Source organism: Balaenoptera musculus, chromosome 8 (genome assembly GCF_009873245.2).
Source record: "Balaenoptera musculus isolate JJ_BM4_2016_0621 chromosome 8, mBalMus1.pri.v3, whole genome shotgun sequence".
In the NCBI taxonomy this organism is placed as follows: Eukaryota; Metazoa; Chordata; class Mammalia; order Artiodactyla; family Balaenopteridae; genus Balaenoptera; species Balaenoptera musculus.
Genome location: NC_045792.1, coordinates 3,245,379 through 3,264,659, shown reverse-complemented (window position 1 = coordinate 3,264,659; position 19,281 = coordinate 3,245,379). Strand labels below are relative to the sequence as shown.

General features: G+C 48.1%; 1 long non-coding RNA gene across 1 annotated transcript in view; it reads left to right on the top strand.

The window, feature by feature from the left end:
- Positions 1 to 19,281, top strand: part of LOC118899422 — a 255,792-nt gene that overhangs the window by 228,077 nt on the left and 8,434 nt on the right. The window contains exon 4 of the long non-coding RNA XR_005020943.1: positions 13,001 to 13,173. This is a non-coding gene — a long non-coding RNA (uncharacterized LOC118899422). The remainder of the gene's footprint in view (positions 1 to 13,000; positions 13,174 to 19,281) is intronic.

Sequence of the window (19,281 nt, the reverse complement as noted above, 5' to 3'; positions counted from 1 at the left end):
GTGCCTGCTGCTATCTTTGGAGAAACTCCAGAAGCCAGCAGGGTAAGGAGGAGGGCAGGAAGCTGTGGTCGGCTGCGGGGAGATGACTCCATCCTGGGTACCTCTTCCCACCTGACAGCTCCCTGTGGATGCAACTCAGGGGCTCCTGTTCCCACGGTGGGGGGAGGGGGCGGTGGGCAGTCTACCCCTGCCCTCAGGATGGCACTGAATCGTCTGTCACAGCCTCAGTCCACAGGACACTCCCCACAGCCGAGAACACACGGTCCAGGTTAGAACAGGTCAGGTTCTCTGCTCACATCAGCTGCTCTCAGCCTGGGACCCAGGGACCCTTTGGGGAATTTGCCCACACCTGACCCTCAGAGCAAGCAGTAACTGTGCAGGTGACCCTAAGGCAGGAGATGGATGGGTCTCAGCGTGAGCAGCTGGAGTTCGTTCCCTGTGGACGGAAACGCCAAAATATCAATAGCAGGACAATCGAGAGAGGACGCTGGGCCCCGCCCAGAGAAGAAATAAAAGACCACATGTTCCTCGTTCTCGAAATCAAGGAGACCTCCCCGACTACACATGCACAGAAAGGCTCCCTGGAGGTCAAAAAGGAAGGGGCACCACCCCATAGTAAGTGATGTCAACTACCCATAGGCCTCTTCGGTGGAATCCATCTTGGCTAAAAGATGCGCGCGCACACATGGGAGGACCTTGAGGTAAACCAAATACAGACTCAGAACCAGGCAAAGCAAGATGACTGGCCAAAGGAAACCCGGAAGAAATGCCCATATAAGTGATTCAAACTGCCACGAGGGAACGACTCTCTCTTGCTGAGCCGGCCCCTGTGTCTATCCACACGTGCTGTGCTCTTTTCCTCCTAATAAACACTGTACTTGTTTCACTGTTTTCCATCTCTATGTGGAAATTCATTTCTACACAGCTGACTTCACTTGTCACTGGCCACTAATCCCTGGTGATCTAGTGGCTGGGATTCGGTGCTCTCACTGCCGTGGCCCGACCTCAGCCTCTGGCCAGGAACCGAAATCCTGCTTCAAGCCGCTGCAGGCCGAGGCCACCCGAGGTCAACCCCATCTCCCAGTCATGGATGGGTGTGTGTGTTTTTTATTTTACCTTCCCAATCTTGTTTGGGGAACAGTGAATCACCAGAAATTATTTATAAAAACAGAGAAAGGCTAGAGAGGTCCTTACTACTCCCATGCTCTCATTAATGTGCTATAAAAACGTAGCTCCCCACCACGACCGCTTCAAGAAGAACCAGTAAAACGCGGATGTACTGGGGTGAAGGCAGGATGGGGGCACAGGTTGGACGTAAATTCATTAACTCACTGCTCAGTACAGGAAGAGCTGCTGCCTTTTCTCTCTTCACTGCCTCCTGAAAGTATTTCAGACTCTGGTCTTACTGACTTGGGTGCCTGTGGGTCCTTCCTGGCTTCTCGGGGCTTGGAGCTCCTGGGGGCACCTCCAGCTCGTTTGCCGGGGTCGGGAACCCTGCATAGTCCTGGGGGTGTCCTGTGTCCACTTCCCTGCCTGTCCCCCCAGGCCTTCCTGTGAGCTGTGGCCACTCTCTGGAAATAAATCCATTGGAGTAGAAAGGGATTAGGGTCATTACAGCTGAATAATTAGTAACAAACTTCCAACTTTATGAAGCAAAAGAAGTGGTACATGTTTCATTCAACCTGCATCACTGCACTGAACACAGGGAGAACTGATTGCAAGGTAAGTGTTCCACCTGCCGGGGTAGATGAACACTGGGGAGGGAAGAGATGGGATGAATGGACACGAGCTACCATTACAACGTCAAGTATAAATGCAGGCGTCCCAACAGCTCTTTAAGCAGGGATCTCCTTTGTGCAATGAAAAATCACTTTCCACCTCTTTCCTGTGGACCATTCTAGGTCCTGGTCCTTTTTCCACCCCACCCCACTGCCGTCCACCGCCCCCAAACTGCTCAGGCACTGCCCATAGGCAGGACTGGCGCTAGGATGGCCCTTGCTCCAAGCTGAGAAGAGATGCCCTCTTCCCGGTGTTTTGTGATAGGGTTATTGGGGTGGGTTAGCATCTTACTAGCCTGAAGGTGAACTTGGACTGCCTTTTGAGAAATCATGTCTCTGTGGACGTCTGCCGGGAGGTCACAGCGGTAACAGAGAGGACGGACCACGATCCCAGCGGCAGTCCCGGGAAGCAGTCCCAGCAAGCTCTGTGCTGGATGCTGAAGTGGGGAAGACAGGAGACAGCAGAATATCACAGAGGGGTGTGGACAGCTAATGCCCAAAGGGCTTCCCCATAGGATCCCCCACTCCAACTAGTAAAGAAGAACCAGCTCCCTGAGACGCTCCCCTTCACTGGAGGCCAGGCGGTACCCAGTGACGCCCGGCAGAGGGAGCCTTCCGGGCCCCAGAACACAGCCCAGCGCGGATGCCGGTGCTTCTGTGTGCTGTTCAGTCTCTCTGAGGGTGGATGAGAAGAGAGACCTGGGAGAAGGGAGAGGAAAGGCTTTGCTTCAGGTCGTTGTGACCCTCGAAGGAGGCAGTAGCTGTGAGGATGACCCCGTCTCCCGGTCACGGATGGGTGTCTGTTTGTTGACCTTCTCAATCCTGTTGCCCAAGGACTTACATGAAAGAAGTTAGTATTTCCCAAGCACCCCTCATTTGGAAGGCAACCCCAGGGGAAGGCAGTTTGGAATTAAACGTGTTATTTTTCGAGGCCTGACAGAGGTAAGACCTCTGGCCATGAGGCTGGTCCTTCTCTGAAACCCGTCGGCCTTAGGACCAGTCTCCCCCCACTGCACCTAGGTGCGTCTCCCCTGCACTGGTTCTCTTTCCTGGGCATGAGCCTCGCCTCCCCTGCTGCAGCCTAGCCTTCTGGGTGCAGAGGCCTTGCCGAGCCTTGCCTCCCACCCCCATCCCCGCAGTGTGGCCTAGAGCAGGGCCCTGGCGGGGGGGGGGGGTCAACAGGCTAGGTGGTATGGGAACAGGGGTGAGTAATTCCTTAGCCCTTCTCTCCTGCCCCCTGTGCTCCCCTTCCCTCACAATCCCTAGCATTCATGCGAGGCTGAAAGATGATAAAGGGCTACCCCCAGGCTGTGTGGACGGGATGGAGAGCAGCCCTCGTCTTTGCTTGAAAGATGGAGAGAGAGCTTCTTGTACACACGTGATCAGCAGTCTCCCTGTGTCCACGGCACATCAGCTAGCTGGCTGGAGGATGGCTTACCAGGGACACTGACAATTCACCTGCAGGACCTGCTCTGCCAGAGTCATCATCAAAAGACAACTCTGGGCTCAAGTCATACCCAAGACAGTGCGTTACCTCTGCACGCTCGCCGGGGAAGCACAGCCGTCAAAGCCCCCTGGGAACCCTGGGTGAGCGCAGGCTGGGCAGGGGAGAGGGGGGGGTCCTAGGACATAGCCCCAGGCCAGAGAGGCAGCGGCTGGGGGCCTGGGGGCAGGACCCGAGTTCTGGTGGGACCACTGCCACCCACCAGCAGGGCCCCTGCTAATGAGAGGGAGCCTGTGGGCAGGCCCAGCTGAGCCCCAGCTCGGGGACAGGCGCTGACAGCCTGCAGGACCGCAGGCAGAGGGTGAGAAGGACTTGGAGAATTCAGGAGAGCCTGGCATTCGACAAAGGGGCTGCAAGGCTGTCAGGAAGCTGGAAGCCAACACGGGCCGAGCTGCCGGCCTCAGCGGGGAGGTGGGAGCCCCGAGTGCAGCGGCACCATCTGAACATCTTGATTTGCTGCTAATTGAGCAGCCAACGCAGCAGAACCACGTGGCCCCGTGCAGCTGAGACCTGAGACTCAAGTTCCCCTGGCTCTCGGGGAGCAGGAGGCCCACCTGCCAGGGCTGCGGGGAAGGCTGGCGGTGCCAGGGAGAGCGGGCTGGGCAGGGCTGCCAGCCAGTGCGGCCGGGGCCTGGCCACAGTCCCGAGGAAGGCCTGGCTCCAAGGCTCCGCTTCCCGCAAGGCCCTCCTCCCAGCTGGCAGGACGGGCATCTTCTGAGCCATGGTGGCGAGTCTAGCCCAGGCCCCGTCTGTGCTCCTCACATGCACCTCACACGCTGTCCTGCGTCATCCTCACCCCTCACCCCATCCTAGGGGGGATGCAACTCAGGGTTCAGGAAGGTTAGGTGACCAGGTGACAGCTAAGAAGCAATAAGGCTGGGACGTGACCCGCGTGGTTCTTGGCTTCAGAAATGTTGCTTGACAGCCTCAGTGTAATTCGGGGGAAAAAAAAGGATTTGTCCTTCTGTGACTGGCTTATTTCACTCAGCCTAACATCCTCTGGGGTCATCCATGCCGTCCCATATGGCAGTACGCCAGTATGTTTTCTTTTTTAAGGCTGAATAATATTCCATTATATGTGTGTGTGTATATATATAATATATATATATAATATATATATATGTATATGATTTTCTTTATTCAGTTAATGGGCACTTAGGTTGTTTCCACATCTTGGCTATTGTGAATAACGCTGCAGTGAACATGGGGGTGCAGGTATTTCTTCAAGATCCTGACCTCAATTCTTTTGGATAAATACCCAGAGGTGAGGTTTTGGGTCATATAATTTTCTACAATTCCACTTATGAGTTACCTGAAACAGCCCAACTCAAAAGGAAACCCTCTTACACTGTTGGTGGGAATGTAACTTGGTAGAGCCACTATGGAAAACAGTACAGAGGTTCCTCAAAAAAGCTAAAAATAGAGTTACCATATGATCCTGCAATCCCACTCTTGGGCATATATCTGGAGAAAACCGTAATTCGAAAAGATACATGCACCCCAATGTTCATAGTAGTACTATTCACAATAGCCAAGACATGGAAACAACCTAAGTGCCTATCGACAGATGAATGGATAAAGCAGATGTAGTACATATATATATGCAATGGAATACTTCTCAGCCATAAAAAAGAATGAAATAATGCCATTTGCAGCAACATGGATGGACCTAGAGATTATCATACTAAGTGAAGTAAGTCAGAAAGAGAAAGAAAAATACCACATGATATCACTTATATGTGATATCTAAAATATGACAAAAATGAACGTATCTATGAAACAGAAACAGACCCACAGACATAGAGAACAGACTTGTGGTTGCCAGGGGGGAGAGGGGGTGGGGAAGGGATGGATTGGGAGTTTGGGATTAGCAGATGCAAACTATCCCATATAGGATGGATAAACAAAAGGGTCCTACTGTATAGCACAGGGAACTATGTTCAGTATCCTGTGATAAACTATAATGGAAAAGAATATGAAAAAGAATGTAGGCATATATGTATACCTGAATCACTTTGCTGTACAGCAGGAATTAACACAACATTATAAATCAACTATACATCAATAAAATAAATTAAAAATAAAATAAAATAGTCCATCTCCTAGAAGCACAGACTAGAAGGGCAAGGGCGGTGGCCTGGGGCTGGGGGGAGGGGAAAAAGGAGTTGTTCAACAGGTATAACGTTTCAGTTGTGCCGAGTGAGTAAATTCGAGAGATCTGCCTGTAGATGACATTGTGCCTGTAGGTTAACAATACTGTATTGTGCACTTAAACATCTGTTAAGAAGGGAGGTCTCATGTTAAGTGCTCTTACCACGATAAAATAAAATTTTTAAAAAAAGGGAAGAAGGAAAGAAGGGATCCACGGTGACCCCATCAGTCATAACTTTCATGAATTTCTTTAAAACTTTTTGATTCTAAACATAAGTGGGGAAGATTTGGGGCACTGGACTATCTCATACTCATCTGATACTTTGCCGTCTACACAGTGCTTTTACAATAACATCATATTTGGTCTTCACCACTTCGCAAGGTAGATATTTTCTCCATTTTTTCAGATGTGGGTAAACTGAGGTTCAGGTGATAACGGAGCTGGTACCCACCTTTGGACACTATCTAGGGCCCGCCCCGCTCACCACGTGGTGTCCTCGGCAGAGTCATCCAGGGGGTGGGGCACTGATGTGAGCCCCGCCTTCACTCTGGAATCAAGCCCGGCCGCCCCGCCCACCTCCCCGTCCCCACTGCCCAGCTCCGATTTGTCAAATGCTGATGCGTCCGTTCCAAACACGCTCCCATTTGGGGGGTGTCATCCTTCAAATCCACTTGTCCCGTCGTTTGACTAATCCAGGAGATTGGGCCACGGCGAGGAGGCTTTGACGTAGCGGGAGGAGTGTTTAAGTACGTGTGCCCGTCTCTCCGTATCTGGGTGCTTCTCCCTCCTGGCGGCCCCGAGGAGGGAGGGGAAGGCCGGGCTCGCACAGGTGAGGGAGGGCCCGTGTGCAGTCCCGTGTGTCCCCTGTAGATGAGAAAGCCAGCACAAATGAAGAGAAAGGTCTGGAGTCTCACATTTTTTTTTACCGAAAGTGAAAAATCAATTCGTGACCTTAAAGAAGTTTATGAATTCCTAGCTTAGGAATCAATGCGCATTGATTTCTGTGCCTCTGCATGGCTGTACATGTACACCATCGAGTGATGAAAGCTGGGTTCTGTCGGGCTCGGAGCGGGGATAAGCAGGCGCCATTTCTAACAGATTGCCAAGAGTGAAAAAGGAGAAAAAAAAAGTCCACTGTGCAGCATCTCAGCCTGGAGCCTGCGGCCTCTGGCTGTGGCTGCCGGGTCCCCGCTCCGGCTGGGATCCCTGACCCGCCCCCTCACTCCCCTTCCTCACGCCCCTTCAGCTCCATGCCTTCCCACACACACCTGCCTTTCCAGAGGCGGTTTTCTCAGCTTAGATTTACAGCTTAGATTTCTCTTAGATTTAGTATTTCCAAAGCACCCCTCATTTGGGTGCTAAGGATTGCTTTGGGTGAGGGACTGCTAAGGAAGAGAAAGATGGGAGCAGGACAGACAAGCACAGAAGGTGTCACGTAAGGGTGACTTGATAATTTACTTTTTTTTTTTAACATCTTTATTGGAGTATAATTGCTTTACAATGGTGTGTTAGTTTCTGCTTTATAACAAAGTGAATCAGTTATACATATACATATGTTCCCATATCTCTTCCCTCTCGCATCTCCCTCCCTCCCACCCTCCCTATCCCACCCCTCTAGGTGGTCACAAAGCACCGAGCTGATCTCCCTGTGCTATGCGGCTGCTTCCCACTAGCTATCTATTTTACATTTAGTAGTGTATATATGTCCATGCCACTCTCTCACCCTGTCACATCTTACCCTTCCCCCTCCCCATATCCCCAAGTCCATTCTCTAGTAGGTCTGTGTCTTTATTCCCGTCTTGTCACTAGGTTCTTCATGACCTTTTTTTTTTTTTCCTTAGATTCCATATATACGTGTTAGCATACTGTATTTGCTTTTCTCTTTCTGACTTACTTCACTCTGTATGACAGACTCTAACTCCATCCATCTCACTACAAATACCTCCATTTCGTTTCTTTTTATGGCTGAGTAATATTCCATTGTATATATGTGCCACATCTTCTTTATCCATTCATCCGATGATGGACACTTAGGTTGCTTCCATGTCCTGGCTATTGTAAATAGAGCTGCAATGAACATTTTGGTACATGACTCTTTTTGAATTATGGTTTTCTCAGGGTATATGCCCAGTAGTGGGATTGCTGGGTCATATGGTAGTTCTAGTTTTAGTTTTTTAAGGAACCTCCATACTGTTCTCCATAGTGGCTGTATCAATTTACATTCCCACCAACAGTGCAAGAGGGTTCCCTTTTCTCCACACCCTCTCCAGCATTTATTGTTTGTAGATTTTTTGATGATGGCCATTCTGACCGGTGTGAGATGATATCTCATTGTAGTTTTGATTTGCATTTCTCTAATGATTAATGATGTTGAGCATTCTTTCATGTGTCTGTTGGCAATCTGTATATCTTCTTTGGAGAAATGTCCATTTAGGTCTTCTGCCCATTTTTGGATTGGGTTTTTTTTTGTTTTTTGTTTTGATATTGAGCTGCATGAGTTGCTTGTAAATCTTGGAGATTAATCCTTTGTCAGTTGCTTCATTTGCAAATATTTTCTCCCATTCTGAGGGTTGTCTTTTGGTCTTGTTTATGGTTTCCTTTGCTGTGCAAAAGCTTTTAAGTTTCATTAGGTCCCATTTGTTTATTTGTGTTTTTATTTCCATTTCTCTAGGAGTTTGGTCAAAAAGGATCTTGCTGTGATTAATGTCATAGAGTGTTCTGCCTATGTTTTCCTCTAAGAGTTTGATAGTGTCTGGCCTTACATTTAGGTCTTTAATCCATTTTGAGTTTATTTTTGTGCATGGTGTTAGGGAGTGTTCTAATTTCCTTCTTTTACATGTACCTGTCCAGTTTTCCCAGCACCACTTATTGAAGAGGCTGTCTTTTCTTCATTGTATATGCTTGCCTCCTTTATCAAAGATAAGGTGACCATATGTGCATGGGTTTATCTCTGGGCTTTCTATCCTGTTCCATCGATCAATATTTCTGTGTTTGTGCCAGTACCAAACTGTCTTGATTACTGTAGCTTTGTAATATAGTCTGAAGTCAGGGAGCCTGATTCCTACAGCTCCATTTTTCGTTCTCAAGATTGCTTTGGCTATTCAGGGTCTTTTGTGTTTCCATACAAATTGTGAAATTTTTTGTTCTAGTTCTGTGAAAAATGCCAGTGGTAGTTTGATAGGGATTGCATTGAATCTGTAGATTGCTTTGGGTAGTAGAGTCATTTCCACAATGTTGATTCTTCCAATCCAAGAACATGGTATATCTCTCCATCTATTTGTATCATCTTTAATTTCTTTCATCAGTGTCTTATAATTTTCTGCATACAGGTCTTTTGTCTCCTTAGGTAGGTTTATTCCTAGATATTTTATTCTTTTTGTTGCAATGGTAAACGGGAGTGTTTTCTTAATTTCACTTTCAGATTTTTCATCATTAGTGCATAGGAATGCAAGAGACTTCTGTGCATTAATTTTGTATCCTGCTACTTTGATAATTTACATTTGAACACCGTATCCCGTTTAAAGAATGCTTTTCCATACGTTATGCCATCTGATCACCTAACACCCGTGGTTTTTGGTCACAGCAGGTATCACTGTCCTCATTTTACAAACAAGGGAGCGGATACTAAGACAGCTTGTGATATAGCTGGTATGTAACAGAGCCGGCACTGACGGGAGGTCCCTGCACCCCGTCTCATGCACTGGGGCGCCTTCTCCAGTGCTCAGCGGACAGGGCAGCTCTGCCGTGTTGGGACCTGTAGGCTAAAGGAGAATAATCTGTATGTAGAGGGAAAACGTGCAGACGGGCATGAAACACTGACAGAAGGTAATGCAACTGAACTGGTAGGAGAATAAACACAGATGTTTGGGGGGCACCGAGATGGGAGAATCTGGGCCAGAGAAAGAGGCAAGTGAAGGTGGACTTGGGGTCCTGCTTGACAGAGGGGGCAAAGCCGTGGGCCACCAGTTTCAAGACCGCCGGCCTGAGCTGCAGCCTAGCGGCTGGGATGGCCCCTGGAACTGGACTGTCTCCAGGTGATCTCCGTCCCCCACTGCCACACTCCTGCGCCTGCTGTGACTTCTAGCTCAGTGGGTGCCACTTGTCATTGTTTGGTCCAGGGACCCAGAGCCCTCTCCCTTACCCTCCACCTCCCATCAGTCACCAGCTCTTATTGATTTCACTTCTTACATTTTCTTGAATCCCCTTCTTTTATTCCTCCTCTGTCTCTCCTAGTTCAAGTTCCCATAACTTCTTACAGAAAGTATTGGTGTCCCCTCCACAGATACGTCTATCTATATGATTTTTAAAAACCCATTGTGAGGGAATAAGCCGCTTCTGGTCTTAACTGTGATTTCTCCCTTTTATCTCTCCTCTCCCTTTCCTCCCTGAATAGACAGGTCACGAGCACAGGCCAGGACCACAGGATCCAGAAGTAACTGGCATGGAGAGATGGCCTGCAACTGCTGAAGGACTCCCCAAACCTCCCCAAGTCTGTGGGAGGGAGTCTCTCAAAAAGATTGTGATGGAAGTTTTTTTAGAACCTGGTCACATAGGGAGCTTGAAAGAGAAATTAAGGTGACTTATAAAAAGATGTATTTCTTATATATACCTAAATTTGTGGCCTGTGATTCACACACACTAGCCCCATGTATCGCCAATAAATCTCAGAGACTTTCAAATTTCAGTTTAAAACAAAGCAATGTTTCATGTCTCTCCCTACAACTCCCCCTGAGGCCTCAACAGCCGCCTGAGTGACCCAGCTTAAATGTGCCTCTGATCATTTCATTCCCAAATTGAAAACCCTAGGGGCCTCTGCATGCCCACAGGATCAAGTCTAAAGGTCTTAGTGGGGTCGTCTGTGATCTCCACCCCTCCCCCATCTCTCCGGGTTCCTTCCTCTCTACCTTCTCTCTCCTGTGTTCTAGTGTGGATCTCAGCCCCTCCCACGCTGTTTCAGACCCCATCACCTTTACTCACGCTGTTCCCTCAGGCGACATCCTTCTCCCCCAGTTCCTTGTCACCTGGACAATTTCCACTCAACCTTAGAACTTGTCTCCTCAAAGGTCACTTCTTCCAGAAGCCTCCCCTGGCCCCAGGCTGACCCGCAGTGCTTTCTCCGAGAACCCCTCTCACACCACCACACCCATCTTGAGCCCAGCTCTGCAGGAGGGCTTGGTGTGCCTAGGTAAGGTCGAGGTCAAGGTCACAGTTGCTGGAGGGGCAATGGCAGGTGGGAGAATAGCCTTCAGGAGAAACCTGTCTGCTCCTTCCACTTTCTGTCTCAGGGAGGACTCGGGGGTGGCGTTGAATTTGAGGCCCTTCATGGGTTGGCTTCCACGAGGCTTTCAGCTCTGGAAAAAATAAATACTGGTGGCTTAAATGAGTGTGTGAAATGAAAGGTCAAGGAGTAATAGTTAACCAAAGTGACTTCTGGCACAAACGGTCAGCACTTTGGGAATAAAATTCCCTCTATTTCTTTGGGGCTTCTGGGCCCTTCTTTTCACTGAAGGCTAGTTAAACGTGGCTCGGAGAGGGACAGAGAGAGAAGTCTCCCCACCTCTGTGCCCCCAAAGGAGTAATGGACTCCAGAGAAAGGGGGGGTGGCGGTCCACAGGCTTCCATCTGTGACCCCGTCCCCTGTTCTCTCCCTTGACCTCTTCTGCATCGTCGGCACTGGGACAAAGGCGTGGGGGGCGCATCTCGAGCTGGAAAATGTTGAGCTGATAATAACTAGGGATCCTGGTCAGTGCCCAACACCACATTCGCCTGATTTCGAGGGCTAGGTTACAACGAATGGCTGCAGATGGCGGCCGTGCAGCACACAGCACGGAGGAGAGCTGGGATGGAGGGAGGTGGGACCGGCCTTTGAGCCCCAGTCCTGAGTCCTGCAGCAGAACCAGCAAATAATCAGCCCTGGGGACCCCACAGCCAGAAGCCAGGCTTCCTCTGGCACCTGCTGGGGCGCCTCTTGTTTCCTTTGGTCCGTGTGTGTCGCTGTGTCTGCGGATCACGTGTGCTGCATTCATACGCATGCGTACGTACATACATACATACATACATACATACGTACATGCGGGTGAAGAATCGCGCAGAGAGGGGCCGGTGGTTTGGGTCCTCCTCTCTCACAGGTTTGCACTTATTTGGTCTGGGAGGGAGCGTCAGTTGGAGGATGCCTGCTCAGAACGGTGCAGAACCTTCTGGTACCCACTGTGCACACAGAGAGGGACAAGAGACAGGGAGGGTTTCAACGCAACCTGTGAAGCCAGCCGACTCTTAATCAGAGCAGCCCGTTATAGAGGCTGGTTTGTAAAGGTGAGAAAACCTCCCTTAAAGATCCCTGGAAATGCTTGCCAGGGAGACACACCTGCTCTGGGGTCAGTAAACAGTCATCCTCGGGCTTGCGGGGCTGAGGCAGGTAAGGAAGGGGGAGGAGATGATAGGAATGTTGTCTGGGGCAGGACAAAAAGGTGCAGCGTGGAGAAGGGGCAGGCCCAGCAAGATGGCCGTCATCCTGCTTTATTTCGTGGAAAAGAAAATTCACTCAGAAACATCATACGGAGGAAAATCAACAGCCTGGAGTCAGGATGCGCCAACTCCTCACAAACCAGTCATTTTAATCGTGATGGGGAAGGCGGCAGGGAGAAGGATTGGGGCTTGATCTCCCCAGTTGGCAGGCAGAGGCCGTCCTGTGGGGTGGATATCTCTGCTTGGAGGTATTGCTTTTCATGTGTGTGTCGGCGGGCGGGGATCATAGGAGAATGGGGGAGAGGAGCTACAAGGAACACGTACTGAGAGAGACAAGCGTTTCTCAACCTCGGCAGCTTTGGCATTTGGGGCAGGATAATTCTTGGTTGCATTTGGGGCAGGATAATTCTTGGTTGCATTTGGGGCAGGATAATTCTTGGTTGCATGTGGGGCAGGATAATTCTTGGTTGCATTTGGGGCAGGATAATTCTTGGTTGCATTTGGGGCAGGATAATTCTTGGTTGCATTTGGGGCAGGATAATTCTTGGTTGCATTTGGGGCAGGATAATTCTTGGCTGCATCTGGGGCAGGATAATTCTTGGCTGCGGGAGCTGTCCTGTGCATTGTAGGATGTTCAACAGCATCCCTGGTCCCTACCTACCAGATGCCAGTTGTATCTGCTTCCCCCCACCCAGTTGTGACAACCCAGAATGTTTCCAGATATCACCAAATGTCCTCTGGGGGCAGAATCAGCCCTGGTTGAGAAACCCTGAGTCTGTGCTGGGCACTTCGCCCTCATTCTCTCCTGTAATTCTCACTACACACAGGCCTTTGTCCCTTATTCGAGACAAGAAGCCAGGCTGGAACTAGACCCCAGATCTGTCTGATTCCAAGGTCTGGTCTCTGTATTCCACCAGCTTCCACGGGCGTGGAGTCCATGCCAAGTCCCCTGACTGAGGACAGTCTCTGTTCAGGGAAAACATGCAGAGACCTGATAGGAATGCCCTTCCACTGTCCAATGACCTTGGACATGACTCTATGAACATGACTCTATGAACATCTGGAAGACCCCCTGTCCCTCTCCTCTCTTCTTAACTTCAGCCGCACCAGAGATTCCAAGACGGGAGAGTCCATCCATCCTTCAGCTCAAGTGAAATCTTGGTCTGCAGCGGGGAGGGGAGAGAGCGGAAGAGGAAGCACAGAGAAGGAACAGTATGTGAAGACAGTTCACATCTCAGTATGAAGAAACCCACCAGGCTCAAATTCACTGGAAAGTAAGTGCCTTTCTCTACCAGCTCCTATTTAAAGTAGAAGTAGGAGACTTTGCAGGTGAAAGCAAAGCAACATCCTTTCCTGTTGATATTGGGAACCTAAGAAAAAAATACCGTGTTCATTGGTTAGGTTTCCAGATGAGTTTACTATTTTAGTACCTGTAGTAATACTATTATTGTGGTGAAATTAGCACCACTGGTGGTGTGCTGTGTGGTTCGTTATCACTGAAGAAACCACGCATGAGAATCAAACACTTCTAAATGTTCATCATTGATATTTATGGCTATTTTACAATTTAGGGCCTTACCTGTTCTTACCTGAAATTTTTGAACAGTCCCTAAACAGAGTTCCCCGACTCCAGTCTCCACCTTATCTATTTAGCCAGTGTCTCGTCTATATTTATGTGAGACTGATATTTCCATAGTATAAATCTGCCCATCCCTCTCCTCTTTCAGTGCTGCAAAGGCTCCTTCTCAAACCTCAGGATAAAATTTAAATTACTTGGCATGACTCACAGGATTTTCTGAATATGAGTTAGACCTATTGTTTGCCACTCCTATACCGAGCTTATATTTCAATCACACAGAACCAGTGGAAATTCTCCAAATGCTCTTGCTTTCTTCGTTTCTCTATAAACTTTTGTACCTGCTGTACACTTTGCCTGGAATATCCTTCCCAGTTTTCTCTAGCTGGTTAATTTCTTCTTGTTTTTGAAGACTCAGCTCAAGGGTCTCTTCTTTCTAGAACTCTTCCTTAACGCTCTCCTCCTTTGTCTACTTCGTTTGCCTTTTGCAGTAACCCGAGCAGGCCATGGTGACATCCTAAATCAGAAAGTTACTTGCTAATTTCTCTGTCTCCTTCACTAGCCTGTGAGTGTCTCAAGGGCAGGGAATATGTCTTAGTCATCACTTTACCCTCAGTGCCTAGCACAATGCCTGACGTAGAAAAGATGGAAGAAATAATAAATGTTTGTCAGATACTTGGCTGGCTGTACCCATTAGTCATTGATGGTTCCACCCAATCGCTTACCTTCTCCTTTTGGACACCCTAACTTAGATCCTATTCAAACCTTAGAGTTGATCAGAAACACTCTCACCCAGATCTTAAGAAACTAGTGAGCCATTTGGGGAGGGATCAGTTATTTTTTATTATTCCTCTGTGAAGTATTGTATTGAGTGACTGAGCCCTCAATGTTCAATCTCTTCCACCACTTGAACGCTTGAAAACCAGAGGGGGTGAGTCTGGAAAACACAGTAGATGTCGGGATTAAAGCAAAGGGAGTGTCTTCTGCCTTTGCTGGATTTGAAGTTCCCCTCTGACACATGCTCATTGTTTATTATTCATGGTGCATTTTACTTGTTCAGAAGGTTTAAGAATCGTTGCTATTGGGTTGCTATTGGGTTCGGGGCATGCCAAGTGGTCTTTGTCTTCCCAGTTAATTAGTTATCTCTTCACCAACACCACGATGATCCTTTGCATACAGTAGGTGCGCTATCACTGGATCTACTAACTGACTGATTTAGCAGTATGTTCTGCCTGAGGGCAGGAAAGAAAAAGAAACCTCCTTAGGATGCTTTATTCCAAGACCGGTCATAGTAAGGATTCAAGCTGTGCTGAGCTGAGCTGAGCAATTTACGTAAACTCTTTATTTATTAATTTATTTAGCTTGCCCACCCACCTTTCTTCACAGCTGCAAATGCCTTTTGACACAACTGTGGATTAGGCAAGGTGTCAGAAATGTGTTAGGAATAGAAGGTTTGGAGACTGTTTGGCTGTTAATAACCTGTGACGAGTGTCAGTGGGGCCCCTGGATTAGCTGGCGCTGGATGGAGCACAGCTCAGCAGCCCTGCCCCGGGACCCTTTCCCCCTTGGGCTCTGCTTTCTCTGCTTTCTCTTGGCCGGGTCGGGGGGTGTTCCAGCCACCAAGGGGAACCAGCCTGTGTGATAGGACCCCGGGAGAAATCCTGTGCCTCATGTCATCCGAGGGAGGAAGAAAGTTTTCCTCTTCCTTGGCTACAGCAGATTTATTTGTGAACCAAATGTAGTGCCACTTGACAGTCTAAAGGGTCAGACTGCGAACGGAATTGATGAAAACTTTGTAATAGCACATGCATCTAATACACAGACTACTGGTAATGGGTGGAATTGATTTTTTTAAAGTAACTGGATTTAGTATCTCCTTTCCCCCCTAACTCCAGGAAGAGACAGGAACGTTGATGTTTGCAGAGTTTTCTTGAGGAGGATGGTGTGGCCTTGTCCCCAAAGAGGAAGGCGTGGATGGGTCATGAGCACTGCAGAGGTGGGGGCTGTGAGTTCAGAGATAGAGTTGGAACCCTCCAGAGACAGGTGAGAGGAGAGACCAGTGCCTGGACACGCCCCAGGTGTGAGGCCTGGATTCTACAAGGCAGACTGTAGCAGAGGAACATCTTCAAAGCCCAAGAGATGGATGGCAGATGACAAGGACAAGGGCTGGTGCTGGGCGGTGACCTTCGTCGGTGGCCGTAGCAATAGGAAAAGTCAAGACTGGGACCATCATAAGAGTCCATGGAGGGAAAAAGAAAGGAGGCCCCAAATTACTGAGCCTGGTAGCTGGGAGCTCACGGCAGATCAAGTCTGATTTTGAGAAATAAAGTGACGTTCCTTGGATTCTGCTAGCATACTAGCTACTATTTTTGGAGAAGCTGGGAACCTCCTAGAAACATGGGAATAAAAATAAACAGATTGTTGATTAGGCTCCATGCTCTATGAGCCTCTGTACGGAGAGCTGCCTCTCTTGGCTGCCTAAACTGGGCTAACGCAGTTTCTGTCCTCGAAGAGCTTGTATTCTGAGAAATTCTGGTAGTCTGTGTTTTTACAGGAGTTTAGAATTAGTTTATTCTTTAGCATGTCTCCCTAGGAGAGAAGAGAGTAAGGAAGGTAGGTTGGGAGCAAGTAGATTTTCAAGCCCTTTTTGTTTTGACACTGAAGCCACATTCAAGCCTGACTCCCGTTGGATATAAACGTATAACCTAGAATCCATTGCCCGCCGCCTGGAGGCTCTGGTTGGGAGCACTGGCTCTGGAGTCAAAGGCAGACCTGGGTTGCAGTTTCTGCTCTGTAATTCATGCTTGCACCACCTTGGTGAAGCCCCTTGCCCCATAACCTTAATAGTGTCTCCATCTGGAAAATGCAGTTCTTTTTTTTTTTTGGCCACGCGGCTCGCCTTGAGGGATCTTAGTTCAGGGAACGAACCCGTGCCCCCTGCAGTGGAAGCTCAGAGTCCTGACCACTGGACCGCCAGGAAAGTCCCTGGAAAATGTAGTTCTTAATAGTTCCTACCTCATGGCTCTGCTAAGGATTCCAAATGTGATGGAACTTGCATCTTAACAGAGCATATAGGCTATCTACAAAGAAATAAATATTTATTCTGATGTCAAAAAGTGAGAAGTGCTGTGAAATTAAAACAGAGCCAGAGTAGGTGGTTATTTTCGGTCCTGGTGGTTGGGAAGGGCCCGCTCCCAGGAGACGGCATTGAGCAGCACCTGGGTGGGGGCGAGGTGAGGGTGTGAGAGCTGATATATGTAAAGAACATACTTTCTTTCAGACCCCAAGCTCAATGTTCCAGAACTGCTTGTTACTCTCTTATTGAAACACACAACAACTGATTCAGGACTAAGGCCCCGCTCATGAGAACAGGGGTTAAGGAGACATGGCAACTCTCTTTCTTGTATTGAGTCTGAGTCTGCAAGGCTCTGGCAATGACAACGCGTACATAATTTGCTACCTTGGAAGATGTCCTAACTATCGAGATAATACCCTTGAAAGATTGCTCAAGGAGATGTAAAGAATGAAATGTAAAAGGAACAAGGGGATATATGCAGGGTAGAGAAAAAGAAAGCATATAGGAGTGTGTGTGTGTGTGTGTGTGTGTGTGTGTGTGTATGAAAGAGAGAGAGAGAAAGAGAGGAAAAGATACCAGAAATGAGAAGGGGTGTAGAAACTAAGAGATGCTTTTTATAATTTTTTAATAAAGGATATATTCTGAGTCAATGGATTTCACTGGGTCTCAGTGGGTTTCTGAGCCCCAAGTTTCTTGCGATGCATTAGCCGGACTGTATAAAGAATTGGCTCCCAGAAAGGCACGATCATTTGTTCTCAGTTCTGTGTGCTCCCCAATCCCCCACCGCTTGATGTCAACTTTTGACATTTTCCATCGGGCAATTTATACACTATCACCTGCCAGCCTTCCCACAGTACTCGTGTTTGTTTGATCTCATACAAACTCCCCTCTCCGATCTGTTGATGAAATAATAAATCTGGGGACCTTTGAAGATAGTGCGCTGTGGGAGATCACAAATGGAAATCTTTTCTCGACACTTAAGCATCCTGAATGCTGAGTCCCCAGTGCTGATGGGGCTACATTGTGCATCTCCTTTTAGACACATTTAGACAAATCCATCAAGCAGGAGTCCCTAAAAGCCTGTAATCTTCCAGGCAATATGGGAGATACCACATTGGTAATGGAAGATTTCTATAAAGCAGCATGATCCTGAGCTAAGCTATCTATTTATTTGAATTAAATTGTTTTAAGCACTTCTGAGCTCCTGGTGTGATAGCAGGAGCCTCACAAGATTTAACTTAAAGACATGGGCCTGACCCTCAAGAAACTTAAAGTCCCAAATAGCATGTTCCTTTGGGGTATTAATATTTCTCAAACACTTTTTGGTATCTCATAGCCCTGTGAACATCTTCAGGGACTCACTTGGTTGCTGAATACATTTTAGGCTCTTTAACCTGGAATTCAGTCTTCCCCAGGTGCTTTGCAGCCTGTCTCCCAATTTTCTCCCTTCAAAACCCTCTTCTCTGACCCCCTGCCCCACTCCCAGCCCCTGAGCACTGCCAGGCACCGCTGTCCCTGCCCTTCCCATTCCTGAGAACTCGCTTCAGATCCTACTTCTTCCATGCATTTCCTCATCCCTCTTCTTTTATTTTTTTTAATGGCTTTCTTTTTTAGAGCAGTTTTAGGTTGACAGCAAAACTGAGCAGAAAATACAGAGTTTTCCCATATGCCCGTCTCCCCACACCCAAGCCTCCCCTACTATCCGCTTTCCCCACTACAGAGGTGCATTTGTTACAGCTGATGGACCTACACTGACACGTCATCGTCACCCCAAATTCACAGTTTGCACACGAGGGTTCACTCTGGTGTCCCTCATTCTGTGGGTTTTGACAAACGTATAATGACAGGTATCCTCATCATAGCATCGTGCAAAGTAGTTCCACTGCCCTAAAAACCCACTAGACTCTGCCTGTTCATCCTTCCCCCCCAAACCCTGACAACCACTGATTTTTTATTGTCCCCATAGTTTTGCCTTTTTCAGAAAGTCATGCAGTTGGAATCATACAGTATGCAGGCTTCTTTCCCTCAGTAACAATATGCATTTAAGGTTCCCCCATGTCTCCTCATCGCTTGATAGGTCATTTCTTTTTAGTGTTAATAATATTCCTTTGTCTGGATGTGCCATGCCTTGCCGCTCCTTCAGAAATTCTGGTAGTTCTTAATGTCTAGACCTGCTCTGTCTGATGCATGGGCTGCTAGCTACATAACATTTAAATAAAATGGCTGTTTAGATTTAAAATAATTAACATTAAGTAAAATAAAAAATTCAGTTTCTCAGTCACATTAGCTACACTGAGACTGCTCGGTAGCCGCGTGTGGCTGGCGGCTACTGTTTTAGCCCAGATACGGGGCAGCTCTGATCATTCAGAAGGTTCTACTGCAGACATAGCCCTGCTCTAGACTATTGATCTTGGTCACTAGGCATGTTATTTTTTTTTACTTTTTTGCCTGCACCACGCGGCTTGGGGGATCTTAGTTCCCAAACCAGGGATTGAAACTGGTCCCTCAGCAGTGAAAGCCTGGAGTCCTAACCACTGGACCGCCAGGGAATTCCCACTTCCCACTAGGCATGTTAATGTATTGAGGTTCTACCGTAGATGCCTTGTCAAATTAATGTACATTAACTAACTTAATCCCATTCACAGCCCTATGAGTGTGGTGCTATTACTATTCCCATTTTACACAGGAAAATCTGAAGGTCAGAAAGGTTAAGTGATACATCCAATGTCG